The sequence below is a fragment of the Equus caballus genome, chromosome 11 (genome assembly GCF_041296265.1).
Source record: "Equus caballus isolate H_3958 breed thoroughbred chromosome 11, TB-T2T, whole genome shotgun sequence".
Lineage (NCBI taxonomy): Eukaryota > Metazoa > Chordata > Mammalia > Perissodactyla > Equidae > Equus > Equus caballus.
Window position 1 is genome coordinate 3322373 of NC_091694.1, and position 13409 is coordinate 3335781.

General features: G+C 55.0%; 1 protein-coding gene across 19 annotated transcripts in view; it reads left to right on the forward strand.

Moving 5' to 3' along the window:
- The window catches only part of RBFOX3 (RNA binding fox-1 homolog 3), a 510773-nt gene that overhangs the window by 130261 nt on the left and 367103 nt on the right, over positions 1–13409 (forward strand). For 2 of the 19 annotated variants that reach the window (XM_070225848.1, XM_070225859.1), the window contains exon 1: positions 3825–4270. The exons of the other annotated variants lie outside the window; for them this stretch is intronic. The gene's annotated coding sequence lies outside the window, so the exon portion shown is untranslated. Of the gene's footprint in view, positions 1–3824; positions 4271–13409 lie in introns of those variants that run through there. 19 annotated transcript variants of the gene reach the window in all.

Here is a 13409-nt window from a genome sequence, read left to right on the forward strand (position 1 = left end):
GCAGCCATCTCACTCCCAGCCCAGTGAGAGGGGATACAGAGGAGGCAGGGGACAGACCCTGTGTCCTCATGACGGAGAGGGGTGCTGAATCGGCCAGCCCTGAAGCCAGCCCTAGCCTGGACGTCCTGTCATGGCGTGCGTGCTTCCTTGCAGCTTCAGCCAGTTTGGGCCAGTTTCTGCTGGTCACAGCTGGAAGGGTCTGGACAGATTTGGGTGGGGCCACTCTGGGCGCCATGGATGCTGACACATTAACCCCTGGAGCTGCGACTCCGAGAGCCCCCCTCTGCCTGAGTCCCTGAACCCCGTTCTCTCCCTGGGTCAGTCTGGTGCGCTCGTCAAAGTGACTTCTATGTGGGCGGAGAGCTTCTGTCTTCATTTTGTACATGGCAGGTTGGCGTTCTCCTAAAGGATCTTCCCTAAAGCTCACAGAAAAGATAAAAAAAAAGATAGACCGGAAGACACAGGTGCTTGGCAACAGTGGTGCATTACGGGCTCGGATCTCTTCTCCAAGGACATCGCTGTTGGGTCGCAGTGGGGCTAGGGGCCGGCATGGCCTCTGGCCGGTCACCCTTGGTTCTGCCCTGGGACACTCTCGTCCTTGGATTGTCAACCAAACCTGAGGACCAGCGATGTGGAACAGCTTCTGGCCGGTTCCAAGGCTGGACCTGGGGTGTCCTCAGCCCCTCCGGGACCCAGGTCGTCCCTGCTCTGGTGAGGGCCTGAGTCTGTACAGAACTGCTCTCAGGCCCCAGCCCTGGTCCCCGTCCAGGAGCCCCTAGTTTTGGCCCCAGGCTTTCTCCAGAGTCCCCTGTGACCCTGCAGGGGCCCCCTCGGCTCTTCTTGGAGTTTGCTCCGGCTCTGGCCCCTGCACCCCCAGTGTGCTCTTGGTTCATCTCTGCCTTTCTTGTTGGGCTCACGGCGGGGGAAGAAAGCTATGGGGTGAGACCATCTTGAGAACGGGGTGCAGGCAGCTGTGCCCGAGCCTCGTCTCTCGAGCAGCCCTGGGGGACCGTCCCCAAGGACCTTGCGCTTCATCTCTGATGTCGCTGTGGAACCAGCAGAAAGCCTCTGCCTTCCAGCAGACCCCAGCCTGAGGCCCCATTTCCTATCTGAGGGGCACGCCTCGTTCTGGGCAGAGAACATGTGAGTCCTGGGGGACCCCCCCCTTGATGGAGGTTCCTAACTCCTCTCTCCTGCATGTGTGCACCCACGGGTCTCTCCTCCGGGAATGAGTTGACGAAGTCCAGATGGGGGCAGACAAAGTCGAGATGACTGCAGTCTCACAGTGTCAAAATTGTCTTAGCCGCCTTACCTGCTGCCTTCGTCTGCTCGGGCCACCAGGGCAAAGCACCACGACACAGGCTTAAAGGACGGGAATTTATTTCTCACGGCCCTGGAGGCTGGAAGTCCAAGAGCAAGGCACCAACGTGGCCGGGCTCTGGCAGGGCCTCTCTTCCTGGCTTACAGAGGCTGCCTTCTCTCTGTGTCCTCAAATGGCAGAGACAGAGAGAGAGAGAGCCAGCCCTGGGGTCTCTTCCTTTTGGGCCCTGATCCCATCCTGAGGGCCCTACTCTCATGACCTCATCTCATCTAATCGCTCCTCCAAGGCGGCCCCTCCAAATACCATCGTAGTGGAGGGGGGTGCGTCAGCATATGAATTTTGGGGGGGGACACAAAAGTTCCATCTATGATACCTGCAGCAAGAGGAAGTCAGCACTTCAGAGCTGTGATGTTTCCTTCTGAAGATGTCACCAGCCGAGGGGAGCTCTCTTTTGAGTGTCAGATCCTCAAATCAGACAACAGTCTTGGTTTTAGGATATTGTAGAATTTGGATTAAAGAGAAAAGAAGTTTTTTTTTTTTAAAAAAACCCCTATTTTCTAGAATCATCTAGCTGATTTGTTTGCAAAGGGCGTTTTCCTATTTAATGCTTAATTGCCATGTTCTGTGTGGTACAAATTTCCTCTCCTGTCCTCGGCCATCCTTTTAGTATTCTTTGGCTAATTTTCAGCCATTAAAAAATGATATTAGAGAAGAATACTTAATGATTTGGTATGATATGTAGTTAAGTGGAAAAAAGTTACAAAATGGAATGTACAGTATGATCCCACTTAGTACCAAAAATACATATTCTATGCCTAGGAAAGTCTGGGAGGGTATATATGCTCAAAATGTTAACAGGAGTTATTTCGGGTTAGTGGGATTATGGGTTATTTTTAATTTTCTTCTTTTTGCATATGTGTAGTTTCTAAATTTTCTACAGTGAATATGTATTACTTTTATAATAAGGACAAAATTATAACCACAGATCTCGCAGAAGGCTGCTCAGACTACCCGACCAGGGCGGCCCGGGTCGCCCCTTTGTGCTCTGCGGCTCCCATGCTCAGCCCGGGGCCCCAGGAGCCCCCCTGAGAGCTGCCTGCCCCCACCCCTGGGCACCCTGGGCTGGGCGGTGCTGATGCTGGTTTTTCCTAGTGTTCAAGTGATCAGGGGACCCCTCCCTGACAGGTGGGTTTACCGCCACCCTCCATGACAATGCCTCTAACTCTCTCTTCTATCGACGTCAGCCAAAGGGGGCGCTGGGGGCGTGGCCAGGGCGAGCCCGGGGGGTGTCCTGGGTGAGCCTGGGGGTGTCTGGGGTGAGCCTGGGGGGTACCTGGGGCATGACCTCAGGAGGATTTCTGAGGCCTCAACCCTGCTGCACCCAGGCTCCCAGCGGCCACCTGTGGTTGGGGAGGATGGACAGCTCGGCCTGTCCCCGTCCTGGGGGTTGTCCCACGAGGGGAACAAAGGGCAGAGGCTGTGTGGTCCAGCAGAAATAACATGGCTGGGCTCAAACCCCAGCTGCCCCACCCACTAGCTTTTCACGACTTTTCTGAACCTTACCTTCCTTCATCTGGAAAATGGGGGTGATGCTGTGAAAATGAAATGAAACAATGAGTGTGGCTTGAAACAGGGCGGGTGCTGAGCACGTTCCCACCCCCTTCTTTCCTTTAGCCAATGTATAATCCAGTTGGGTAGACCTCCTCCCGATAAACCAGTGAAGTCCACCGGTAGAGCCTCTGAATATCAGACAACATCCAACTCTGACTACTCAGAGCTATTTCCATAGGAGTCACACACACATTTCCCCAACACACACACACACACACACACACACACACACACACACATTTTAATAGTCACCTGACAAAAGAAGGCCGTGGAGCAAGAATTGGTCCCTGTGGCCTTGCCTGTGTCCCAGGCTTCCAGATGGTTACTGTGCAGGCGATTCGACAGTTGCCACCCCCGGACAGGGCAGCAAGGCCATGACTCTCTGCCCTGCACCCTCTCTCCAGCATCACCAAGATGGGGGATAGAGGCCTGGGCCCCAGGGTTACCCCTGGCTGATCTGTCCTGGAGAGCAGCTGCTGGAGCAGGAGGAGGCTCCCTACCCTGAAGGCATGGGCTTCTGTCACTGGCCTAGGTCACTGTCATCTCCTCCAGCCTCTCAAATATAGTCTACTGCCCAGCCCACTGGCCTTGGTCCTTGGATCTGTCCACTGTCTCCATCCCCCTGGTCACCAGCACCATCCCCAGCCTCCCCGCCTGCCGGCTTGCTCCTGCTTCTGTCCTTGTCGAGAGGCATCTTCCCACAGTGTAGGTCAGCTCATGCCAGCCCCTGCCTCACCCCACTCTCTGCCCCTCACCCAAGGGCTCTGCGTGGTCCAGCCTGAAGGTGGCTTTGCTGCAGGCCACCCCCGCTTGCTTTGAGACCAGCACGTGATAGACATTACAAGAGAGAAGCTGAGTCTGCCTCTTCCCCTGCGCCCCCTCTCTCCTGCAGGTGTTCTTGCTCAGATCCGTCACACAGCGGAGGACCACTTTGTGATGGATTTGGGAATGCAGGTGACAGGCAAGAGGCTAGTTCCGGTGATACCTCCCTAGAAGAAATCAGGCGAGGTCTAAAGAGAGGCTGGCCACGGCACCGTGCTGTTCGCATCCGGGTCTGCCCCGCTTCCTGGACACCTGAGGCCTGGCAGCAGAATCGGAGCACGAGTATTCCCATCACTTGGGGACCCTCTCCCGGCCTCGGTTCCTCTGGGACCGGGGTGTTTGCTCGAGCCCATCGCTGGCCGGCGTGTTTGTGTGCGTGGAGGGGAGCTGGTCCGGCGAGCAGCTGGCCTGGAGGGAGCTGTTTCTGAGATGACGGTGAATCACTGAGAACATGATTGGATTTACAGAAATTGGTTTGACACAAATTTTCAGGAATCCATCTGGGCTCCATGAGAGGTAGAGCTCTTCGCTTTTCTGGATTCCCAGGAAGCTTATGTTCTGGGGAGACTGAGTGTATTTGCTGCCAAAAGGGGCTTTATTTTTAGCCAAATGTGAGAAAGGGAAGGAGGGGCCATGGGGAGCGGGGGCCGAGGGCCCCTTGGTGGTGACATGCTGGTGGAAGTAGTGGGGAGGGGGCGGCCCTCGGGGCTGGGTGGGGACCTGGCCTCTGAGGGGCTGACACCTTTCGACTTTGGGGAGGACGTCCCTGCTGCAAGCGCCTGCGTGGGCTGGGATGAGCTGGTGCCGCCATGAGCGGATTGTTCCATCTCCCCCTCACCGACCCCGTGCGCCAAGATGACTACCAAAAGCAGCAGCCATCACGAGTTCTAAATTTACAGGGCGCTTGTCCTTCACTGGCTGCTTAGAAGTGAAGCTGCCTTAGATGACGGGAATGCTAAAGCCACGAGGGCACAGCAGCCGCCAGCTTCCCCGGCCCCACCTGCTGGCCTGTGCCTGCCTCCTGCGCATCCTTGCCCGCCCCACCTGGGGCCTCCAGGCAGGGCTGCGAGCAGAGGCCGGCAGGGAAGGGGTGGGGCGTCTACACTGCAGTCCCTCGGGGGCTTGCAGCAGGAGCCTCTCCCCCTGAACGCAAGCACAGTCTGTATGGGGACTGAGGAATGGGGTCTGGGGACTTGGAAATGACAACGGGGCCTCTCTGTGCCGCACCTTCCAGCAAGGAGCCTGCTGGTTCTTTTCCCAAGGAGAAAGCGGACGGGCTCATGGCCAACACCTGCTGAGTCCCGGGCCCGGTGGAGGCCCCGGGCTGCAGGGCCAATGCCCCAGAGGAGGTTACGAGGGGGGCCTGAGCAGGCACTGGAATGCCACCCCCTCGCATACAACCGAAACTACTCTACCAACCCACCCCACGCTGCTTGGAATCCCCCGCTAAACATGGACCCTCTTTTAAAATGCAAATGCCCCCGGAGGACCTGCTCCCAAGCCCCTCAAGGCCTCATCCTCTGTGCTCCCCCAGCACTTTGCGCACGCCGCACCACGACGTCACACTGTTCTGTAATAATGATCACATCTGGGCCGTGGGCACCCTGAGGGCCGGGGCAGAGTCTCATTTGTCTGTGAAGCCCCGGGACCTCCGCAGGCCAGCACCGAATGATTAAGTGGATGAATGGACCGCTGGAGTGAATGAATGAACCGCTGGGACAGACCACCGTCCACTCTGGCTTCCCCGGGTCTGGCTTGCAGGACTGGCTTGCCTCTTGGTGCTGAATTGCATGGATGGATTCCATCACAACTTCGAAATAAACTGCTGTTAGCTCACCCCTTAGGTGAGCAATGTCGGGGCACCTGACCGAGGCATGGAGATGGAGAAGCCATGATTGTGGCCTGTGTGCATCTCAGACTCTCGTGCGGGGCCAACGCACCCAATGTGTCGGATGGATGAGTGCCGGGGTGTTTATTCACAGCAGGCTGAGGGCCAGGGTCACAAGAGAGGATGCAGAACATGAGGTCAGGAAACCCGCATTTTGATAGTCACCACTCCCAACCTCCAAAATACACACACAGAACCAAGGCTCATCTCAACTTTCCGTAACAAGAAGGGCTCATGGCCTTCTAGGTGCGTAAGACCAGAGGGAAGAGGGCTGGAGGCCCGGGCCAGCTGGACCCTTGCAGACGGGGGTTGTGGGCAGGAGAATGACGGGGGATTCAGAGACGGGATCTAGGCAACTCAGTGGATGCGACCATCGGACCCCCAGGGCCAAGAAGCCTTTGGAGCACGAAGGCCGCACAGCAGAGAAGACATGAATGACTTGGCCTTTCTCCAGTAACGCTTTGTTTAGAAACAAAGGAGTGAGCCGTGTTTGGCCCCCAGGCCATAGTTCGCCAACCTGTTCTGGAGCTCCCAGGGTCACCAGGAGCTTTCACACCCATCTCTCTCCCTCTGTTCTCTTCTTCCTCGTCTCCTCCTTCCCCAACACTCACCCTTAGATCCCTTGACTGGGACCGCCCCCAGACGGTCAGCGGCGTCACCTCCCGGTGGTGTCTGCAGGTCCAGCTTGCCGTCTCCTCTGGAAGGTCCCTCCTCTTGCACAGACTTGGGTTCTCTACCTGCGTCTTCGGCCTATTGCTCCCCCTGACCTCATGCCCAGCCCCCTCCCCCTTCCACGGGCCACTGTGGTGCCCACTGCCCTCCGCACTTCAGGCACCACACTGGTGGCCAGCTGCCCCACCCCACTTCAGCCTCCTCCCTTCTTTGTACGAATCCCACTGGGCGCTCCTGAGCCCCAACGCCCTCTCTCCTGGGAGCAGGTTCCACGATGTTTGAAAGCATAGGCTCTAAGTGAGAGCTCCCCTCCTGAGCGCCTCTCCTCGCCTCCTTGCTGGAAGTCGGACTCTTGGGCCTCAAGTCCCCCTGGAGGGCAGGTGACGTGTGGGGGAGGGGGGAGAATGGGGCGAGACTTTGCTGGGTTTTGCGGCATCTTTTCAAAACAAAAGGAAGCAAGCTTTTTCTTTCGAAATAACTGTCAACTCACAGGAAGCTGAAGAATCAGTACCCGGAATCCTGGGGGGCCTTCCTGGGGGGACAGTAGCAGAGGCTGCTGGCAGCAGGGCCGGAACGTGGGATGGGGCGGCGTCGGCAGGCCCTGCTCCCTCTGGAACCCCTGCAGGCGAGTCCTTCCTCGCCTCTCCTGGCTCCGGGCGTGGCCGGCAGCCTCGGCGTTCCTGGGCTTGCAGCTGCATCTCCCACTCTCTGCCCCGTCCTGACGTGGCCTTCTCCCTGTGTCTCCGTGTCCCCTCCTCTCTGGTAAGGACACCCGTCACATGGGACACCCTGCTCAAATGTGACCTCGTCCTAACTTACATCTCTGTTACATCTGCAAAGACCCCGTTTCCAAATAAGGTCACATTCAAGGGCACCAGAGAGCGGTTAGGACTTCAGCACATATTTTCCACCCACGGCGAACACCGACCGGGCAGAGAGTGGGGGCAGGATTCCGCGTGCTGCTCTGCCGGGACCCTGCCGCACCCGGCCGCATCCCCTCCCTTCTTCTTCTCGGAGCTTCTCTGGCTTGTTTTAATGAGGTGCTTGCCTGACAGCAAGCTCACCAAGAGGCAGTAACAGGCGCGTTCTTCTATTATTGTGGCTGCCAGCGCTCCAGGACCAACTGGGTTTACAAAAATAAAGTTGTATCATCTGCTGCATGTACCACATCCCCTAAAACAGGTTATTAAGGGGAAGTGGGGAATATCGGAAGCAGATGGAGGAGCCCTTGATTTGCATAAGGTGCCATTTGCAAGGCTCAGAAGCCTCACTGGAGGGAAGAATGTATAGAAATACACATACGTCAGCCCCTGCTTGGGAAACAGAGGCGCACCGATCAACCGCAAAAATAGAGCCGGGAGAGACCAAGCTGGTGGGGAGGGGGTGGGGTGGAGGAGGCGGACCAGGGAGGATAATGAGCAAATCTAGCGGCCCAGCACAGGACGACCAGGCGCAGCTGGGGGCCGCCCTCCCTGAAGCTTCCTTTTCAGTGTTGCGATTTGAACGCTGATGGGCCGGATGGGTGTTTCCAAAAGACCTGGCTTTTCTTCTCTCTCCCAGAAGGGCAATTGGGAAAAAAAAAGAAAAGAAAAAGAAGAACATAGTTGCCAGCAAGCTGGCCTGAAGATCCTGTTCGGCAGGAGTCGGTGTGAGCGCTGTGCATCCCCAGGTGCAGACGGGATGCGGCTAGTCCCTGGCTCAGATGTAACCAAGAATGAGGGGTGGAGAGAAGGATCTCCTATCGCACCAGGAAAGGAGAGGGTGCACTCAGGATGCACGGGGGCACCGCTTGACCTTGGGATTGGCCGCTGGTGGTGGGGCAGGCGGGTGCCTGGTGAGTCTGCCAGCCGTGGACTCCTTCTGTGTCCGGCCGCCTGGAAGGCCTCAGCCTTGCTGGCTGCAGTGTTGAGAGCAGGTGGGGCCGGGCTGGTATAACACGGTGGTTTTGTCCCAAACCCTCTGCTATGCCTGATTCTCTCTTCAAGGCAGGTGTAAGGGGAAGGCGTGAGGTGAGTCCCTGTCTACATAAAGCCCTCTGCGGAGAACAGGATGTGCTTGCTTCATCGGGCCATGGCCCTTTAAAGTAGAAGGGCCAAGACAGCAGAACCGAGAGTCAGTGTCCATTTGATGTCCAGTCACTGGGACCTGGTTTAGCCAGGACAACACTGCCCCCTCCCACTCCCCTCCTCCACCCTATGTTCCCTGCTGTTCCATTTGCCAATCCCAGTGACCTCTGCTCCCACCATCGGGCACTCTCCGCAGATCAGATGCTCCTTGTTTTACGACCTGGTTCAATAGTTGGGCTGGGAGCCCCTCCTTGGCTGGGCATTTAGGCCACTATCCTGGCGTCTCTGTTAGTGCCTGTCAGTGAGGGAGATGGTGCCCCCTGTAACTTCCTGGTACTTGATACCTTGGGATAGGTGACAGAATGTACAGTTGACGGTCTTGGGGTCACCTCCCCTTTGGGAAGGAAGTCACTTGGTTCAATACTCTGGTCCAGTTTCACACATGAGACTGGCCCCGTCATGAGCCATGTGTGTGCTGCCTGCTGGCCCAGGGGCTGAGTCGGAGGGCTGGTGCTGTTGGGCTGTGCTCCCCTCATGCTGCTGGGTTGTAGCTGGAAAGAGGCTGCCCAGTGGGGCTCTACACCCCACACTCCTTGCTCCTGGGGGGTCATGTGGCTAGTTCTTTCTGATGAACTAGAGTGGAAGTGATGCTTGTCACTTCCAGGCAAAGGGCTTGAGTACTGGGGGTGGAACCTCGTCTCCTGGGCTGTGACTGAATGATGCCAGGGTGACTGTGGAGGCATGGGATGGTGGAGACCTAACTTGGAAGCAGCCGGGGCCCCGAGTCTCTGCATGACGGCCAACCTTTGAGCTGTGGCCAACTGCGATGGGTGTGAGATGTGACGGCGACATGTTTTAACGGTTGGCTTGTCCTGACGAATCCAACCACTTTCCTTGGGCTTTTCCCCCAGGCTGTAGGTCAGCCATCTCCCCTGGGTTGGGGAGAACCTGCTGTTTTGCTGGTTATCTCAAGAGATTGTCAAAATTCTAAATAAAAATGTTTTTATCCCTTTTGACTTGAAATTTACACACATACGGTATATACTCAAACAGGAAAAGAGATTCCCTTTACAAAAATCCAAGCTTAGAAAAGTGGATGATGATGATTGATATTATAATATCCTTTCCAAAGAATGCAGCCAAGTGCCTTTAGACACGGAGCCCGCATGAGCATGAAAACTTCCATCTGATCTGCACGTATGTGATTTCATAGAACTTCAGAGGTGCAGATAACGCACCCCCACTGGGATGGGGATAGGGGTAAGAGAGAGCTCGGTGGTGCAGAAATGAAACAATATTGCCACGGTACAGCCCCTCCGGAAAGATCAGGAATCATTTTCTTGGAAATGAGGACAACAATCTTTCTGACTTGTTGGTAAACTCATCTGGAACGTGGTGAATCCAAGAAAACACGACAGGAGGGGCCTGCTGAGTGATGTGGAGGGCTCTGCCTTCTCGCTTACTTGATTCGCTGCAGACGAGCAGTTCTTGCCACCGGATGTAGCCGTGGTGCTTTAATTTATAGCACTGTTGTCAACCAGAGGTGATTTTGGTCCCAGGGGACATTTGCCAGGGTCTGGAGACCTCTTTGATTGTCACAACTTAGGGGGTGGCAGTGCTGTGGCATCTGGAGGGTGGGGGCCAGGGATGCTGCTCAGCAGCTTACAATGCCCAGGACGGGCCCACCACAGACAATGATCTGGCCCTTAATGTCAGGGTTTGAGAAGCCCTGATTTACAGGGGCACCCAGCAAGGTGGGGAGGCTCGAGTAGGCCCTTTCCAGACTACAGCCATGAGCAGAACATTCTTTAAGCGTTATGCTGGCGCCTGTCTGGTGGTGAATTGTGTGCAAGAATCCTAGCTATCCACTTATGGGAGCGTGTAGAGCCCAAGCACGCGGTGCCGGGGCGGCCTCTGCAAGACGGACGGCTTCTCTGCCTCTGTAGGCACCAGGCATACGGGCTGCTGCTACACCTGCTGCCCTGGCAGAGGGTTTGCTCCCGATGTGAGGCCCCAAGCTCCTTCCAGACTCAGCACTCTGCCGGGGGCGGGGGGCAGTCTTGGACCCTGCGTTCTGCACATTGTTGGAGGGCGGCTTCCACCACGGGGAGTTGCCATCCTCGGGAGGGGGACGCGGCTGCATATTTCAAGGACGCCACTTTGCAGTGAAATCCCAGGGCGGCCCTACGTGCCAGGCCTGAGAGTGAAGGCAGTGTTTCGTTGCTGAGGTTTCTCCCCTTTACAAAGGCTGCTGGGGGGAGCTCTGCAGCCCCCCTGGAGCCGGCGGGAAGAGGGGAGTCTCCGTGAGGCGCCCGGGAAGCTGAACCCACGTGTAAACGTCAGTTCTGGGAAGCGAGCGGGCTCTGAACCTGCGGTTTGTCGGCCATGAGTTGGTAAACCTGCCTGAGCGTCATTTTCTACAATTCCCTTCTGTTAGACTCGTTTTTTATCCAAACGGGAAGCATAATTCTTTTATTAGCTCAGAACTCTCCAGAATCCTGGGCTCCTCTCTCTGGAAGAAGAGTGGGAGATCAGAGAATAGAGGCCAGGGGGTCTTGAACCCAACTCCCTGGTTTTAACAATGGGGAAACTGAGGCCCAGAAAGGAAAAGCAACGAGGTCGTCACAAGAGCGGGATGAAATCGCAGCCTTTCGTCTCCCAGGACAAGGCCTCCCCCAGCGGAGGAGGCGAAACCTCGTGACCCCTTAGGTGTGCCTGGTGGTTTATTTAGGGGGCACTGAGGCCGGACGGGGAGCATGAGATTAAGGACGTGGAGGGGCTGTGGGAGGTAAGCTATCAGGATGCTGGACTTCTGCTGACCTTCCCAAATGGAGGACCACTCGACACGCATTGGCTAGTTTAAAGGTTTGACTAATTAGCTTAGCGTTTCATGAAATTGCGTTTAATTTGTGTGTTTGCCAGTCTTTCTCTCTCCTGTTGGGTTGAGTCCCGAGGTGGGCAGCCGGCTTACCCCTGCTCATACTCCTGGCATTTGGTCTCAGGCCAGTAACTCCTGTTGAATGAAGGAACGGACTCCTTGATCGTTTCTCTGATCAGCTCACGAGGGCATGCGAACTCAAAAGAGAGACTCCATGATGAGAACTGTGTTCTTTTCACCATAATGCTGTGCACTGAAGGTTTGTGACCTCTGATATTCATGTGTGGAAACTAAGCCCCACAGGGCTTAGCTCTCTCTCCCCTTCAGCCCCTTGAGGACACAGTGAGAAGACGGCCGTCTGTGAACATGGAAGCGAATCTCCACCAGATGCCAAAGCTGCCACACCTTGATCTTGGCCTCCAGCCTCCAGAACTGTGAGAAATAAATATTTCTTGCTTCAACCGCCCAATCTATGGTATTTTTGTGATAGCAGCCCGAAAGGACTAAGACAAGAAATATGAGAAGAGTCACAGAAATATCCGTGCCAGCATTTTGGGGAGAACACAGAACGACCCTTCCTTCTTCCCAACCCGTTTCCAGCCATCTGAACATGTCGAACCCCAGTGGGGTTTGGCAGTGACTGGTGACATTTATGCAGGTTTAGTCCCTATCATACAGGAACACATTTAAGCTTTTTTTAAAAAAAAGTGGTAAATCACATGTAACATAAAATTTACCGTCTTAACCATTTTTATGTGTATGTTTCAGTGGCATTAAGTACAGTCACACTGTTGTGCAACCGTCACCACCCTCCACCTCCAGAACTCTTTCAAACGAACAACTTGCGGACAAACAACTCCCTGTTTCCCCTCCCCCAGCCCCTGGTGATCTCCATTCTACCTTCTATTGTTACAATTTTGATGATTTTAGGGACCTCATACAAGTTGAATCGTATAGTATTTGTGACCGGCTTACTTCACTCAGCATGATGTCCTCAGAGTTCATCCACGTTGTAGCAGGTGTCAGAATGTCCTTCCTGTTTAAACCTGAATAGTATCCCGTTGTGTGCATAGATCACATTCTACCCATCCGTCTGTTGGTGGACACTTGGGTTGCTTCCACCACGTGGCTATGGTGAATAATGCTGCTATGAACACGGGGTACAAATATCTCTTTGAGATCCTACTTTCAATTATTCTGGATGTATACTCAACGGTGGAATTGATGGATGGAACATTTAAGCTTTTTATTGTAATCTCTTACTTCTGTGTCTGGAACTTGGTTAATTCGTCATGTGGGAAATATGAAGTATGGTCCAGCTCCTGTCCCCTTCGTACAGCTCTGTACGAATGAAGCCCCTGCTCCTGGGTTCCAGCTCGTCCACTGGGCTTTCTTCTCTCCACTCTTCTGAAGCAGTCAAATCCGACGTCTGTGTGTCTGGGTTCCATCTCTCTCCCCAAGGTGCACACAGCTGGAAATCTCCTGGTTATGACGTCCCAGCTTCCCCCAGTTGAGGTGTGAATGCAAGCTCACAGTGAACAAGTGACTCGATGCAACCAGCAGGCAGCTGTGGTCCCTTCCTGCCCTTCACACACCCTGTCATTTGTTCACACATCTACAGGGCACCTTCTATGAGTCCCTCTCCTGGCACTGTGGGATGCGGACACGTGTCAGAGACAGTTCCTGGCCTGAAGCAGCTCAACATTCAATAAGAGATAAGACTGGTGCACAGAAAACCAATTCCAGGAGGATGTCGATAAGGGTGGGATGTGCAGAGGTGAATGGGGAGGGCTTCCCGGGCGAGCTGGCATTTTGGGTGGCTTCTGAGAGTGGGTAGGACTCGCACATGTGAGGATGGGTTGTCAGAGTCTTCTCAAGACCAAGGAAACTTTTGCTCAAGAAACTCTCTATAGCGTATCTCCTCTTTTGGAAAAACACCAACACAGTGACATTCTCTTCTTTGTTGTGGATGACATCCAGCATCCCTGAGGTGAACCCCACAACCTCTCCAGGGGGTAGGTGTGTGTGTGTTTGTGTGTGCAGTGTGTGTGTGTGTGTGTGGCCGAGTGGGAGAATTTTACTTAAAGATGACATCGCCTTAACGTGACAGATCTTTTAAGACACCAAAATGTATCCTGAAATAGCTGGAGG